This window comes from Vulpes vulpes, chromosome 3 (assembly GCF_048418805.1).
Source record: "Vulpes vulpes isolate BD-2025 chromosome 3, VulVul3, whole genome shotgun sequence".
Taxonomy (NCBI): Eukaryota; Metazoa; Chordata; class Mammalia; order Carnivora; family Canidae; genus Vulpes; species Vulpes vulpes.
In genome coordinates this window covers 50,828,457-50,845,714 of record NC_132782.1, presented here as the reverse complement: position 1 = coordinate 50,845,714, position 17,258 = coordinate 50,828,457, and positions in this window count along the sequence as shown.

Here is a 17,258-nt window from a genome sequence, read left to right as displayed (position 1 = left end):
GGTAAATCTACAGAGAGGTCAGAATGAATGAGATTTATTGTTATTTTTGTGTCTACTTCTCTTTCTTTCTACCTAATCTTGGGAAATTTCCTTAGCGTTGAAAATATTTTCTTTTTTGTGGTGGTGGTAAGGAATGGAGAGCTAACCATTTTTACCCCATTTTTGCGTTGAGAGTAATAGTCCTCATACGTCTATAACCATGTGGTTTTGTGTTCAGTGGTACAGAACTTTAGAAACTGAAGTATAAGTAAAACTTAACCAATAGCAGAATGTTTAGAACCAAAAGGGATGTAAAAATAATCAAGTTGGTTGTCTTTTGTGATACAATTAAAATATATAACTTTGTCTTTTGTCCCTGGGTCCTGGCACAGAGCTCTCAAAACACTTGGAATTTCCTAAGTGATAGGAATGTCTTGTTATGCACAAGGGACACCTTTTGACCATATCTGGGTTTATGCTGATGAGGTGGGTCTTGGGAAACATCTGGAGAGTGTCAGGATGGGGCTGGTTGCTGGAAGAAAAACCAATAACCAGAATGGAGGATTAAAACTTTTAGGCCCACCTCCAACCTCCCAGGAGGGAAGAGGGGTAGAGATTTTTAATCATCAATGGCCAACGATTTAATCAATCATATCTATATGATGAAACTTGGATAACAACTCTGAAACAAGAAGGCCGAGGGAACTTCCAGGTGAACACACCGGTGTGTTGGCAAGATGGTGTTTTGGAGAGGACGTGGAAACTCTGTATACCCCCATTTTCCTAATACCTTCCCCATTGCATTGCTTCCATGTGGCTGTTCCTGAATTGTAGCCTGTGATTATAAGTATAGTTGACCCTTGAACAATTACAGGGGTTTGGGGGACCAACTGCTTGCGTGGTTACAAATCTGCATATAACTTTCGATTCCCCCAAAACTGAACCACTAATACTCTACTGTTGACGGGAAGCGTTACCAATAATATGGTCGATTATTGCATATTTTCTGTTATATGTATTTATATACTCTATTCTTACAACAATGTAAACTAGAGAAAAGAGAAAAGAATATGTTAAGAAAATCATAAGGAAGAGAATATGCAGTTATAGTACTGGACTGTTAAAAATCTGTTCAGACCCATGAGGTTCAAACTCATGTTGTTCAAGGGTCGACTATATAGTGCTTTTCTGAATTTTGTTGAGTCATTCTAGGAAATTTTTGAACCCTGATGAGTACATTGTGGGAACCCTCTTGAATTTATAGTTAGCTAAGGTGAAGTGCAGGTAATCTAGAGACAGTATCTGGGGCTAGCATCTGAAGTGGAGGCAGTCTTTGGGACTGAGTCCTTAACCTGTGGGGTCAGCGCTAACTCCAGGTACTCAGTACCAACACTGAATTGAATTGTGGGGCATGCAGTTGGTATCGGAGAACTGTTTGTTGTTGGAAAACCAAATGCTCTTTTTCTAGTCTCATCAACGGTGATGGAATGTTTAAAACCAAGTCATGGTTGAGTGGTACCTGAAATCATAATTGCAAATGGCACTGGAAGGTGGCAAAACCAACAGGAGACTGGGAGCGTCCTGCCTGGGAGTGTAGTGATCTTATTTGTACACCACACTGCTCTCTGCTACACACTTATTTCTGTATCTACTTTGATCCACCAGTAGAGCTCAGGCTTCTGCAGGAGGTAAGCTTGAGGATGATTGGGAAATCTACAAGGAGGAAGGAATTATCTGTACTTTTTAAACCACCTATGACAACAGATAGGTGGTTCTATCAAATCATTATTCCGGATCCCCAAATTATCAGCAGATGTCCTAGGATTTCCAAAGAAACTTCTAGTGAGTTCTCATTTATCTTATAAAGAAAGGCGAGTATTTGAGAGAAGAGAGCAACTGACAATAATGTCTAACAATTCAAGAAATATAATTTTCCAAGGATCTATCTTATCCATCATCTACCTCGTTCTTTGGAATATCATGAGATTAAATAGTGGTGTGCACTTTGACAGGTGAGGAAACAGAGGCCCGGGGGATGTTTGGTGAAATAGTCTACCGGAGATGATGAGCTTTGAGCAGTGAGCCATAGTATTGTAATTCACACCATCAATTTTTACTGAGTCAGCTTTGCATTGGTGGTCAGGGCTGGGGAGATAAAGAAGTTGTAGTCTCATTCTTCAAAAGGTTTGCTGTTTAGTGTAGGTAACAGACACATATAATAGTAGAATGTCATACAGTGTGATAATTCTAGAGAAGAGGTTCATTCAGAGCCCTGCAGGAACATAGAGAAGGTAGTGCTTCTTCTGTTCTGAATCAAGCCTCCAACAACTTGCCCCTGAACCATTAGCCTAATTTTCTCCCTTCTCCACCCCCTTCTTTGCTCTGGCTCTGCCACTCTCCATTCTCCTTACAAGAATTGGAGTCATCCTTTAAGAGGCACATTAGATTGTGTCAATCTTCTATTTAAGATCCTTAAAGGCTTCCCATTACTGAAATTAGAATAAAATTCAACCCCCTTTCTGGAACCTACAATATCCTGTAATATCTGACCTCTGCTTCTCATTCCAGCTTTCCATATTAGCACTTTCTACTCTGCTCACTATGATCCAGCCACGTTGGCTTTCTTTGCACTTGTCAAATATAACAAGTTTATTCCAACTAATTTCCATCTTAGAGACTCTGTGCCAGAAGTATTCTGGGCCATTTGTTTGAAATGCTCTGGGTTCATATTTTTACCCAATTGTGTTCTCTCTCTTACTCTGTCTCTCATTTCTCTTTCTCTCTTAATTTATTTTTGCCATTTAGGTCACAATTCAAATATCCCTTTTTTCAGAGAACTCTTCCCACTGACATTAATTACAGTATCCTACAAACCATCACTTCACTTTATCTTCTTTAGACCACTTAGCATTCTCTAAAATTATCTGCATTATTTATGTTTATTCATTTCTTCCCCACACTTTACCAACTGGTCCTTGCTCCCTTTACTAAAATAAAAGCTCCACAAGATCTGAGGACATTGCATCTTATATTGGTGGTTGTAGCCACAGTGTTTAAAGTATACCTCTTGGCACATAGTAAGTGCTTGATGTATTTATTTTATAAATATATGTATTTCTCCTAGGAGGGTTGGATGAAAGTTTTAATTAGGAGGTTACATTCTGAAAAGTGAAGCTCCATCCAGAGATGCTTCCAAGAAGAGAAAAAAGCTCTACTTCTGTATTGAATTTAGAATTACGTATTCTGAGGAAATTATTCATCTAATCCCCAAATCTGGGACGGAAATCCCCTTTTCTGGTGAATATGCCACATAAGTATAAAGTAAGTTTTCCACTTCAGCTTCTCATTATTTTACTTATTTCTGATTGAGATATAAACTATACAGTCTATTCAAATAGGAGATCTGCTAAATCTTTGGAGGAATTGTTGCCCATTTCACAAATAAGTGTCCTGAGAAGGAGTGGGCCTGCTGTGCTCTCTTCTTCCACTGGGTTGCTGTCTCCCATCTTCCTCATTCTCCTTGGTTTCTTCCCTGTCTTTTTCCCCCCAATCTGTGCTCAGGCTGGCCAGCGACACCTAGGGGCTATCACTGTTGGCAGCTTTCAAAGACTATGCCTTTGTTGCTGTTATTGAAGGAGCCCACACACTGCAATTGTACCTGCCAGGTCACCTAAGTTAAAGCTAAACAGAGGGAAGAGGCTATTATTCAGGCAATTCAAATGAAATAAAGTGTTTTATTGCCAGGCAATTTTGTTTTTTTCGCTGCTTTATTCTGACTATGGGGACAGTTTGAACTGTGCTTCTGAGAGAGAGAGCCCAAGGTACCACTGTGGAACTACCAGCTGTTCTTCCATTTTCTCTCTTATGCCATCTGTGACTTGGTAAAAAGAAAAAAAAAACTGTCCCTAGGTATATGATGGGGTGGGAGGGAGGGTGATGTGAATGAAAGTACTTATTGCACCAAGCTGGCCCATATTTCTGACCTTGCATTAATGCAGTCAGGCAGTTTTATTACTGTAGAAAAGCACTGTGGCATTCGCTCCTAAGCATATTGGTATGAAAACACTGGGGCATCTTTTCAAGGTTTCACAAAGGGCATTTTATGTTACTTTATTTCAAGCAACACTTATCGGGTACTTGTTATTAAAACCCCATGCTATGATGGATGTGGAAATGAGCAATTGAATCTAGAAGGAATATGTAGGATATATATGTGTGTATGTGTATCATACATAATATAATAACAATGTTTTAAGTAATCTCCTACAAGGAATTTTAAAAAGATAAAGATCTCAGTATAGTGGTGGTTGCAAGATAAGAACCAGCAGCTTCAGGACAGCAAATTCATTTGAAGTGGGTCTTGTGTGATTGACTGAAGTTTAAATAGTATAACCCTGGGTTCAGAAAGTCATTTTAGCCTTAAGGTAATGGCCTGAACATGAGGCAATTCAGGGCGTGTTCAGAAAATTGACTGTGGTATCAGCTCAGGGTTGTGTGAAATGAGAATGGAAAGATAGAAATGAGATATTGTGGAGTTCTTAAAAGACAAGGAAATGACTGTCTTATGGATGATGGGGTATCCAAGAGCTTTAGAGTAGACAGTTGACATATTCGGAAAGAATTCTAAATAGATGAATTTAGTAAACTCTGTGGGCTTCCATGGAAATGGAGAAGCCAGAACAAGACAGTGAAACCACAGAGGGTATTGCACTTAGGTAATACTGTGGCCCTGGACTGGACGTGCAAAAGAGAATGGATCAGATGCATCTGTCTTCACTAGGACACCATATATCCAGGTTGCCCAATTTATGGTATTTAGAGAGGGAGGGGAAGTATGGTGGGATCATCCAGAGAAAGAGAGAAATCATGAGGAGGTATTCATTTGAGGGGAAAATGATAGATCCACAAAAAACAAAGATCCCTGGTGACTTGCTGGTGCCCCATCTTATCCTGAGACACTTTCTGAGTAAGTAATTTAAAATAGACTGTGACCAGTTTTTATGACATGACCTCATGCTCCAAGTTGTATAGTTAGTTCATACTACAATCCAAACAGAAAATACAATGAGAAAATTCATTGGCTTGAGGTGGAATTCATTGTTCTACCCTTCTGGCAGGTCTTGGTACCAAGGAAATTAATAAAAAGTTCATGTGCTTTAAAGTTGTGTACCTGAGTTTGAATCTTGGAACTGCTACTAAGTTGTGGTGTGACCATGAGAAGATTAAAGGAAGTGTGTGAGCCAAGGCTCTTAAAAGGGGTTTACTACATATTATGTGTTTCTCCATTTATTTCACAATATATTGACAATCCTCGGTTTTAAGTACTGTAGACTTTGAGTCAAATGTTTTGCTTTTGTTTTTTATTGCATTTTGTTTCAAAACATATATTCTTGAGATGCCAAGATGGTCTTGCTGTAAGACTATCTTCCCTAGAGTAACCTTATAGCTGATAACTAGTTCTACCTAAAGTGAGCCATGTCAGAAAATATTGTCTAATCATTACACACAAAGAAATCAGAGTTAAAAGGGGCACCTGGGTGGCTCAGTTGGTTGAATCTGCCTTTAGCTCAGGTCGTGATCCTAGGTTCTTGGGGTTGAAGCCTTCGGTTGGGCTCCCTACTCAGTGGGTACTCTGCTTCTCCCTTTCCCTCTGCCCATCCTCCTGCTTGTGCTTTCTCTCTCTCTCTCTCTCTCTCCAATAAAATAAAATAAAATAAAATGAAGTAATAAAATAAAGTGAAATAAATCAGAGTTAATGAAAATCAGGCTGATAGCTTGGTAGGACATTTACTAAAATGTTGAAATACTTCATCATAGCCCCTGTTGGAATTTGGGGAAAATGTATGGGTTAGAGGAACTGGAATGTGGTGCAAAGTTATTACTGACTTATATATAGCCTTCTCTTACTAAATATGGACACTAGGTTCATAATTTAAGGAAGAAGTTAGTGTATAGGGACAGCTGAGCTCGATGGTTATTTGTTTATATGAACATTATTCAAGTAGTTGAGACTGACTTAATAGAAAAGTAGTTTTGTGAGGGACCCAAGAACTGTGTTAAACATTTAAAGCTTTAGCACATGAGTGTCACAATTTAAGACTAAGAGTAAGAGTTATACCTAACAAATTATGGCTTGATTGGAGAAATCTAACTGTGGCAGCTTCCCAGGTTTGGAATGAAATGTCTAAAGATATTGACTCACATTTAGTTCAGGTGATGATGCATAGCCATTTGCTAGTGTGGTTGTAGAGAAAAAGAATCTAAAGGACTAAAAGTCTGTTAGTCCTTATTTAGTAAAAGAAGGACTAATAGACTTCTAGGGGCCTTTTCATGAATTGCTTGAGGAAACTGAGTCGCTCATAAGACATTAATAATAGTAAAGGGCCAATCCCTGAATCATCTTAATCTGTTTGTGCTTAAATTTACCTTTGAACCTCTACTAAAAAAAGTTGTTTAGATCTTATGGTTTAATAACTTTAAGAGATAGACAATAAAAGTATCTACTGTTAGGTTAATAAACACCAATACATCTATTTGCAGTTAATCAATTCACATTTACTTAACATTCCCTTGTCTCATTAGATATAAATTAAACACATAGTTGGGAAACTAAACTGAAAACATTTTCCAGAATTTATACAAAGCATGAATACAAAATATGTTAATGGCAGCTGGAGACAGAGTCACTTCAATACTGTGATGTTTAACAAAAAGCATGTTACTACACTGATGAGCAAAAACCAGAGTGAAAGACAATTAGACATCTCTATTAAATGTACATTTTGTTATTCTGTGGAAAAAATATCAAAAGCATGTGTGGCATTGTCATGGCAACGATGGAATTTTTCCATCTATAATCACTACATGCAAATTTAGTAACATTGATTTCATTTTGCCTATTTCTGGGGCTATATAGTTCGGGATATTTCTGCCTGGTTAGTTGAAAGATCATTAATGTAGGTTAAATTGAAGTAAATTGAAGATATAACATCGAGAACTGAATTGTGGCTAAAAAAAAATGCTACAACTAAAAATAATATGGTGGCTAGTTTTCAAAAAAAAAGAACAACACATGTATTCCATTTATTTCTAAAGTTGGAATTTGAAGTTAAGTGAAAGGTTTTGTCTTGACCATGGCATTTAGTGACCATAAATAAGTATGGTCCTTTGGGAATTTATTAGGATTCTTACTTCATAGTAGGTACCTAGTGTCTACAAAACAGTCAAGTATGACTTCTTAAACATATGTGAGGATTTTTTTTCCCTAAATAAACAGTTTAGGTAAACAGTTCCCCCTTACTTGATCTATAATATATAATACTTAGTAATTCCCTATGTTATCACTACCATGATACTCCTTTTCTCTTTCCTGGTTTTCTAGTATTCCCAGAAGAGTGGAAGCAATACTGATAACACTAGCTACTTCCTGCTTTCCTCACAGACATGCTCATCATTTATATAAAGGTGTTTTCCTTAAAAATTTTGAGAATTCTTAATTTGAAGAATTGAATAATACAAAGAATTTAATTTGTTATTATCCTCCCATGTTGAACTCATTATTCAGTAGGTTCTTTTTAAAAATATTTTGTTTATTTATTTTAGAGACAGAGAGAGGAAGTGGGAAGGGGTAAGAGCAGAGGGAGAGGGACAAGTGACAAGCTGAGCTCAAAACCCAGTGTGGGGCTTGATCCCACGACCTGAGATCACTACCTGAGCTGAATCAAGGGTCAGATGCTTAACCCACTGAGTCACCCAGGCACCCCTATTCAATATGTTTTATTTTTTCAACATTTATATTATTTATTTTTAGAGAGAGAGAGAGCATGTGAGCATGGGAGTGGGGGAGGGGCAACGGGAGAGGGAGAGAGCCCCAAGCAGACTCTGTCCTGAGCATGGAGCCTGATTTGGGGTTCCATCCCATGACCCTGAGATCATATCCTGAGTCAAAACCAAGAGTCTGATGCTCAACGGACTGTACCACCCAGAGGCCCCTATTCAGTAGGTTTTAGAAATGTGCTGGGGTAACAGGTAAGAAGCAGAATAATTTTAATATTGAAGGAATAATTTCATTCGGGGTTCTTATTTAAAGAATATTGCAGCCATGAATAGTCTACAGAGTCATCATGAATTAATAGAATTTCTGGAACTAAATATAGATCCCCCAATAAATTTGCCGTAGTGTTATAAATATGATAAGTCTGCATTTTAAATCAGCTAGAATTATCAGGTGATAATGACCACACCAGTTACAATGATTAGATGGCATGCCCTTGGTCTTATGGCATGAAAAGATTGTTGCTCATCTATTTTCTAAATTAAAGTTAAGACCTGAATATCAAAATGAAAGCCAAATAAGGAATCTTGATAGAATAATAATATAGTTCAGATATTGGGCTTCTCTTCTGAGGGTACAGTTGTATCTTTTGAAAAATTTTCCTATATTTAGGATTACTGTGGATGTAGGTATTGACCTATGTGAGTAATTTAAAGAGTAATAGATAAGAAATGGCTATAATTTGCTGCATTAAAATAATCTTTCCTCCTTTTTTCCCTTCTTCATTCCACTTTAGAAGTCATTTGAAAGTACAAAAGAAGATGACTCAATGTAGTAATATCCACAATGGAGGTTTATGGTAGGCAACTTGGGAAAAAAAGTATTTTGTCAATTAGTTAGCAATTTGATTTTATCTAGACAATTTTTATGGCAGGAAACTTAGACAAAACCATCTTTTAGCATCAACTTCTCTGAAGGGAAGAGTGAGAGCACAGAGACTAATGCAGCCTCTTGGGGGATGTAATAGAAATCTCCAAATCCCTCAGGTAGAAGTGTGAACACCAGAGTTTTTGTTTTCTTAATCTGTTCAAGTGACCTTGAACAGGGTTATGTGACCTTGGATAAAATCTCTTTTTGCTTTTTAAAAAGGTTTTATGTATTTATTTGAGAGAGAGGGAGAGAGCAAGCGAGAGCACGAGGAGGGGCAGAAAGGAGGTGCAGCGGGAGAAAGAGAAGCAGGCTCCTGGCTGAGCAGGAAGCCCATCTCCATGGAAGCTCAATCCCAGAACCCTGCGATCTTGATCTGAGTTAAAGCAGATGCTTAACACTGAGCCACCCAGGTGCCCCAAATCTTTTTACATTTCTGAGTCTTGAGGTTCATGTGTATGAAATGATTTGGTTGGAAATGTCAAATGATGTGGTTGAAAGTGTCACCCAGTCTGGAAACACAGATGACTAGTAAAAAAAAGGTTTTGATTTGTCTTTGCTTTCTTTCCTCATTTTAAGGGAATTCATTTGTATTGTATTTTACAAAAATATCAATTTTTGATTCTTGAGAAACTCTTATAAATGCTGGCTTCACTGTAGATTCATTGAGAAGCACTATTCTAGGAGATGATAATGAACTGGCATTATTTTGCATTCAGGTAAAGTGAAGCAAGAGACATCTCTTCTTAGGAGAGCCTTTCAGGATTCCTAGAGCCTGGAGTGTCAAAGGACACCTGCCATATTTGGCTTCTGTAATTTGATCTTCTTTGTAGTTACCAGTCCCTGCTCCTGGACCCCAGGTTCCTCAAGGGCAGGATGGTCTCCGAATGTCTCCCTTTTACTAGTATGGATCATTAAGGATATATAACTTGGTGCATAAATCTCTTCTTATTGATTTATTAGACCCTCGCCTTACCTAGAGAAGAGTAGGAATGACGAAGAGTAGGAATATGTAGTGCTAGATGACGAGGCAAAGACAATGAGTCATTTAAATTCCCTCATCAGGGAAGGCAGCTCCCTTCCACATCCACTTAGCAGATGCTCAGTTGCCCTTCTTTGTACTCTGACTTTGATGAGGGTTGCATGGTGTCTAAATTTAAATCTCCAATGTGTCAGTTATTTAACTTATAGGGTAGGGGGGAGGTATCACTCCCATGACAGAAATATTTTGAGAATCAGCATTTGTGGTGCAAGATTCTAAAGTATCTTGCTTGGAAATACCCTGATTTTGAATATTTTATTACTTACTGTTTATTCAGCAGGTCAGTACTTTTCTCCCCACTGTATGGGGCAGAGGAGATGAATAGGAGAGAATTGGAATAGACAATATTTCAGACAGAGAAGCTGAGAAGGCCCAGAGAAAGCAAGTAACTTGCCTGAGGTCACCCACAAAATCAGTAATAGAATTGACACTAACCATAAGGCGATCTCATCCCAGTTGTGGTGTTCTTTGCTCGGTGCTACCCTATTCGCCCGAAGTAGTGTCAAGCCTCTATTTAGCATGCTGCGTCTCAACCTCACATTGCCCTTTTCTTAGAAATAGGTGGGATTAAAGAAATTATTTGATCTTTTATCAGAATTGGAGCAGTTTTTGTTTGATACAGGAGCTAAAGGTCACCATAGAGGTGAGAGACAACACCATGCTATGCTCTAGATAAGCACCATCAGTGCTAAAATTTTATCTTTAAAACATAATCATTATCTGTTATAAAGTGCTTACTTTATGCCAGCATTATTTTAGTTGCTTTACCTACTTTAACTGATTCCCACAACCATCTTAAGGCAGTAACTATTATTGTCCTCATTCCTACTTTGCAAATGTGGAAACTTGCCACAGAGGATAAAGAACTTGCGTAAGGAAAAAAAAAAAAAAAAAAAAAAAAAAGAACTTGCGTAAGGGTCACACAGCTGGTAACGCTTAAACTAGGATTTGAATCAGGTGGTCTGGCTGCAACATCTCTGCTCCTTCCCACTGTGCCCAAATGTCTCTCAATAGAGATGCCTTCTCTTTTTCTTTCTTTCTTGTTTTTTAATTTATTTTTAAATTTTTAATTTTTTTATTTATTTTCAAATTTTTAATTTATTTTTAAATTTAAATTTAAATAAATTTTAAATTTATTTATTTATTTATTTGTCTATCTATGTTGCTAGAGAACATTGAAAATACAAAAAAAAAAAAAAAAAGAAAGAAAAAGAAAAAATGCAAAGAAGAAAACAAAGTTCATCCTGTCCTACCACCCAAAGATAATCACTGTTAACAATACTCACTAGCAAATCAAATGACAGGAAGATATCTTATAATGCATTTCAGCAGCCCTGTAATTCAATGCTTCAAGTTCCTTTTGAGTTCCTGTTATTGTTAATATATCCAAGAATAAGGTTGCTTCAGATTAGTTTGGGTCCTGTAAAATAAGGAGCTGCAGTTTAAAGGTTTACTTCCTCTTACCTTAGTACCACACTGGTGTGCTTCTGACCCCTTTGGCATGCTGGCAATATAGATGGAAATGGGCCTTCTTAAATGAAGTGCTCACCACTAGACAGATGGAAGCTTCCTATGTACCTGGCCAACCTCCAACTATTACTTAGGATAGAGGCAGGAGAGGGTTGATGCATCAGAGCTGGGGACACTCCCTAAATTAATGGGTCTGATGTTTTGATTACATATTCTAAAGAAATTCTTTAGAATTTGTAATTAATGTGGCTTTCTATACATTACCATTGATGTCATTATCAACTGATAACATGGCAATAGTAAATCAAAAAGGAAGCATTTAAAAAATAGGCTTCTCTAATAACACAGCACAAGCAGCTTCAAACACATTGGGGTCATTCTTCTGACTTAGGTCAATAAGATATCTGTTAATAGGAATCAAAGAAACTCAGAATAACATCAATTCTTAATCATGCAAGAAATGGACATTTTCTAGATTCTGGCTTGAGCATTTGGGTGCTAAGCATGTGCTTCATTACCTATATTCAGTGGCATTGTGTCACTAAGGAGAAAGCTATTGGGCACACAGATAAAGAAGATTAATCATGCTCCTTTAATTTTCTTTCTGCCTTAGAAAAAAATGTAATGCAAATATGAATAGTCTCATGAGAAAGTGAAAAGGGGAAAGACAGTGCTGGCTTCCAACACCAAAATCTTCTGGTGTCCTAGAAAATACATGTGTCCTAAACATTACAAGCCAAATTTCTTTGCCGGAATTGTGATATTTATGATTCACACATTACATTGCCTTTTACTGGTTTATTATACAACCTGTTTTCAAGGAGATACTATTTAATTCTAAGGAGTAAATTGTGTGTGTGTATGTGTGTGTGTAGAGTGTATGTGTAGAATCCTAATATAACCCTTTTCATTTTAGCTTCAACTGAATTTCTAAATAATCTGAGAGAATCTTTTGTTTTTTAATTATCTGCACTATACAAACTTCTGACATTTATTCTCTAATTAAATCATGATTCTTACAGCCAAGTGATGATGCCATCATTATGAGTTACATAAGAAAAAAGGAAAATGAAGTAAAGTAACCACAAATTTAATAAAATATTTCTAAATGGAAATTCTGGCAAGTTAAAATGCCAAAAAAATCAATTTATTAAAATGTTTTTGGAGGAAGCCAGAGCTTGTGCCAGAAGCTGAGAGGAAACAGATTTCCATGAGGTATAGGATTCACCCTCATGGAACTTATGCCCTGCTTGGGTACTGAAAAGTAAGCACATAAGAGAAAGGGCTAACCTCATAAGTTATAGTTCACATAAAATTACATTTTATGTGTAAAAGGTATATTTCACTGCTATCCAATTTTAATTTTTATTATTTGTCTTAAGTTATGGAAGGATATCAAAGAATTTCATAATATGGAGCTAATCTTTCCATTTGGAGGACTGGGAAAATTCAGGTACTAACAGAGTAACTTGCCCTATCATTGATGAAAAGAAGAAAGATCCTGAGATTTAGGCCTTAAGTCTTCTTTCAGGTTTCTCGTCATCTTCCAGTCTAAAAAATAAGCCTGTATTTGTCACAAAATCGTAAAGTTGCAGTCCATCCTTCTTGATACCCTAGGGGTCACCTGATACTTCTTGATAGAAGGAAGCATTAATGCATGACTTAAATCAGGGCAATAAAATCATTTCCATACTTGACGATGAAAGAACATATGATGTGGAGATAGATGCCTTAGAGAATTTTTTCCTCAGGGAACCTATAACAAGAGACTATGCATCCATGTAATATAGACATAAAAGGCCCTGGAAAATGGGGAAATGGAACTGGTGGTAAGACATTCAAAGCACTTTTCATCCTTACATGTCTATGGTTTCTTTAAGTCTCCTCTATAGTTCTGTGAGTCTACAAGCTAATAAAATACTAGTATGTAAATAGAATCAGAAGCTTTTTCCTTGCCAAACCTTTATGAAGAGGATTTTTTTGGAAAACAATACGGTTTGTTGACTGTGGTTTGACAGTGGTTATGACATACAATGCTGTCTTGCAACAAAGGCCAAGTCTCAATTCTGGAGATGACACAACTAGAATAGAACTTCAGCTGACATTATTTGATATTCCTGCCTCAAGAATAATGTTTACCTGTATGACTCTGATTTGAGTGAAGAGGAGGAATATAAAATGGAGTCTTTAGCTATCTTTTTGAAGGCTTATTGTCTATTTATTTTTGTATAGATGCCTGTGCTTAAGCCAAACTCTTACTTACATACTTTTCCTATGATTTATGCCATCTTCATTCTTCACCCCCATAATATGCATTCTGATCAAATTCTTATCTTATCAAAATCTGAGCTATTTTGAAGACTTTTCCCAAATACCACCTCCTCTTAAAGTCTATTCAAATTAGGATCCATTTTCCCTTCAACTGAGCCTCTAAAACACTCAGTGCTTTCTGTATACCTTGCGTTTCTCTGACTTGTATTAAAGTTGTTTATGTTCAGCTTTCTTCATTCTAAGAGACTCTGAATCTTATATGCAGAAACTACCTTCTACTTTTTTCTGTATCTTTCCAATTGCCTACCAGGATACCTGGCTCCTGGCAGATGCTCAAAATAATTTGTTTTGCATTAAATTAAATAAAATTCTAATCCATTTTCAGTTTGAAAGATGGCCCACTTAATAGGTTGATAAAGATAAGAATATATTATTTACGAGAAAATACAGTGCTGTATGGTTATTAAGAGTTCAGGCTTTGGAATTAGACAAACAAAAAAAAATTTTAAAAAAAAAGGAATTAGACAAACAGAGTAAGAATCTTGCCTTTACTACTTAAATTACTTGAATAAATCACTCAGTTCTCTTTTCCTTAATTTTCCTATTTGTAAAATTGAGATGACATTTGTACCTCTCTCAAAGGTGGTTGTCAGATAATCCTGATAATGTTTAAGGTATAATTTTACATACGATAATTTATGTAACAAAATTTTACTTTCATTGTGTCAGGTGCTAGGGATATGTTGGTGTATAAATAGCAACTACTATCCTCCAGCATCTGGCAGTTTGGTTGAGAGGACAGAGAAGACCACAGATAATTGGGTTCCATTGTGATAGGGGTGTGCTTAAGTGGTTTGCTGACAAGCATTTTCTGTTTAGTTGCCAGTTTCCTGTATGCTTGCTAGTATAAGCTGATCATTAGGATCAGGAAAATATCTGGTTTTTCTGCCCCACAGTTTAACGGCAGTCTAAACTTTCAAACTGAGGAGCTCTGTAGAGGTTCTGAATTTATATTAGCACTAAATAAGTATAACATGTAATACCATGGTCAAAGAAAGCCATTTCCCCTAGCATTTTAATGTATTTTATGAGCAGGAGGAGTCATAAAAGTGTTTCAGTTAGCAGTTCAAGAGTCAAATCTGTTAAAATTTTTCCTAAAATAAAGCAGTCTGAAGGAAAGTGATGGTCATAGAATCATAACAAATTTAAAGTGTAGAGATAATATTATCTATGTCTCACTTTACACACCATAACCCTTAGAAGAAAAGTGACTTGCCCAAAGTCATACAGCTTTTAGGTGGGAGAGCTGAGGCTCTGAGGACACCTTATTAGGACTTAAGGTAAAATCTACATGGTTAGTTTGTTAAACTTAAGAAAGTTGCATTTGTCTAACTTCTTAGACAAGAATGAATTGCTTCAGGCACCGATGGGAGATAGCATGTATCTTATGATTTATCACATACAGTGAAGGGGAACTTAACACTTTTCTAGACCACTTTCACTATTAGACAGCTTTAAATGGTAAAAAGTTATTTTTTACTTATTCAATTCCTTCCCACCTCCACATACTTAGAAGCAATAAAAATAAAATATTGTGCTACTGTTCAAAATGACACTGTGAGCCAAGCAAGAAAGGAAAATTTTTAGGTGTCAGAAATGAAGATTGAATGTATAGCTCTAAAGCAAGTGGGAATAGTAACTTCATTTCACATAGTGTACAGGATCACAACTATGTGGCTAGTAGCATTTTAAAGTCCACACAGAGACCAGAGCCATGCCAATTAGAAAGTTTCAAACTGGGCTCCTTTATATATCAGGAATCTAAAAGAGATGCCTATTATTATTATTATTATTATTATTATTATTACAATGACTACTAGTAGTATCCCATTTTTATTTACTGGAACTAGAAAAACTGAGCCAAACAGGCTAAGGTTATAGTTACCTGCCCTGACAAATAATTAAAAGTAATTAGTTAAGGGGTGTTTGGAATCTCAGCCTTGCACTGAATGAAGATACAAGGCAGGAGTTCCACTGGCCTTTCACTGCTGAGAACAACAAAAATTTTTAAAAATTGAAAACTTAAAAGATGGTATAGAGCTGGGGAGCCCAGTAACTATGGTTAAAGACAATTGCAAAACCACCCTTCAAGGTGGAAGAGAATGATCAGTACATATAACATTATAGGCCAACATTTCACCACACAGGAGATCATACATAGTTATGAAAAGCAACTGGTGTATATAACAGACAGATAAATCAATACCCAAAGGACCAGAGAGTATGGGTAGATTTGACAGGAACTTTAATTAAATAGGTTTAAATGTTGAAAATTTTAGAAAAAAAAAGAAGAATCTATGAATCATAAAGAAGATTTCAAAGAGAGAATGGACTTAAGAAATAAATTTGTGAATAAGCCTAATAGAAATCCTAGGAATTAAAAATATAACTGTCAATGTAAAAACTAAATGGAACAAAACAAACAATTCTTGTTAATAACTTTGGTAACAAAATTACCAGAAGTGAACAAACAAGCAATAATAAAAATCCCTTCTAAGTAATTTCAGAATTATAATAATTCTTGATGTCTTTGGGCCAAAAGATGTAGTACACTCATAATTCAAACCTCCTGGAATCCAACCATTTAGCAATAGAATTGTATATGATAGATAGATAGATAGATGATAGATAGATAGATAGATAGATAGATAGATAGATAGATGATAGATAGATGATACAGAGAAGACATGAGAGAAAGAGACAGACAGACAGACAGACAGATAGACACAGAGACAGAGAGAGGAGAAAGAAAATAAGATATACAAGACAATAGCCAGAGAAACAAAAACAATATCACTATCTTAAAGGATCAGACACAGAGATATGCAAAGTTAGTAGTAGAACAGCTGTAACAAATGCTGTGGTCCCATATAAAAGCAAATCATAACTGAAGGCTTGGCTTCTGAATGGTAAAAAAGGAACAAGTCTTCCATGCAAATTGGGAATTTGGAGCCATCTTGCTACTTGAACCAGAGATGGGGTGTGATATTCTTTCCTTATATAAGGAAGTTGAGTGTAAGAGTTATCCATGGCTGCCTGGTGCCATACCTTACATGGAATCCTAAACTTGGGAGGTGAAGGGAGGGTTATGTATATTTCCTTGAGAAAAGAAACTAAATCAAACCACTTTATATCTGAATGTTCTGCAGGGTCCCTATATCCTTGCAGGATTGGATCTGGGAGATGTTATAAATATGGTTTGAGACTGATATGATAAGAAGATACAAGTAGAAATTGCTGGATAGTGAGAGATGAGTACAGAGGGATAATGGAAAAGTCATAGAAAAATAAACCAACATTTTTCCTTAAAATGAACCTGGAATCAGGATGCCTGTGTAGCTCAGCAGTGTAGCGTCTGCCTTTGGCTCAGGGCATGATCCCCTAATCCCACATCAGTCTTCCTGCATGGAGCCTGCTTCTCCCTCTTCCTATGTCTCTGCCTCTCTCTCTCTCTCTCTCTCTGTGTGTCTCTCGTGAATAAATACATAAAATCTTAAAAAAAAAAAAGAAATTGGAATCTATAATTCCAAATGCCAAGTTATTTAATGCTAAGAAATGCAGAAAGAAAAAAACAAATCAGATTATTAATTTACTCTATATGAAATTAATTTTATTGAGCATTTTTGACAAAGACTAAAATAAGCATTCCATTTGGTTCTAATAATTTGTTATGATAGTATTAATACATTCATTCAAAATGGAGCTCATTAAAAATAGGTTAAAAAGAAGAGTGAT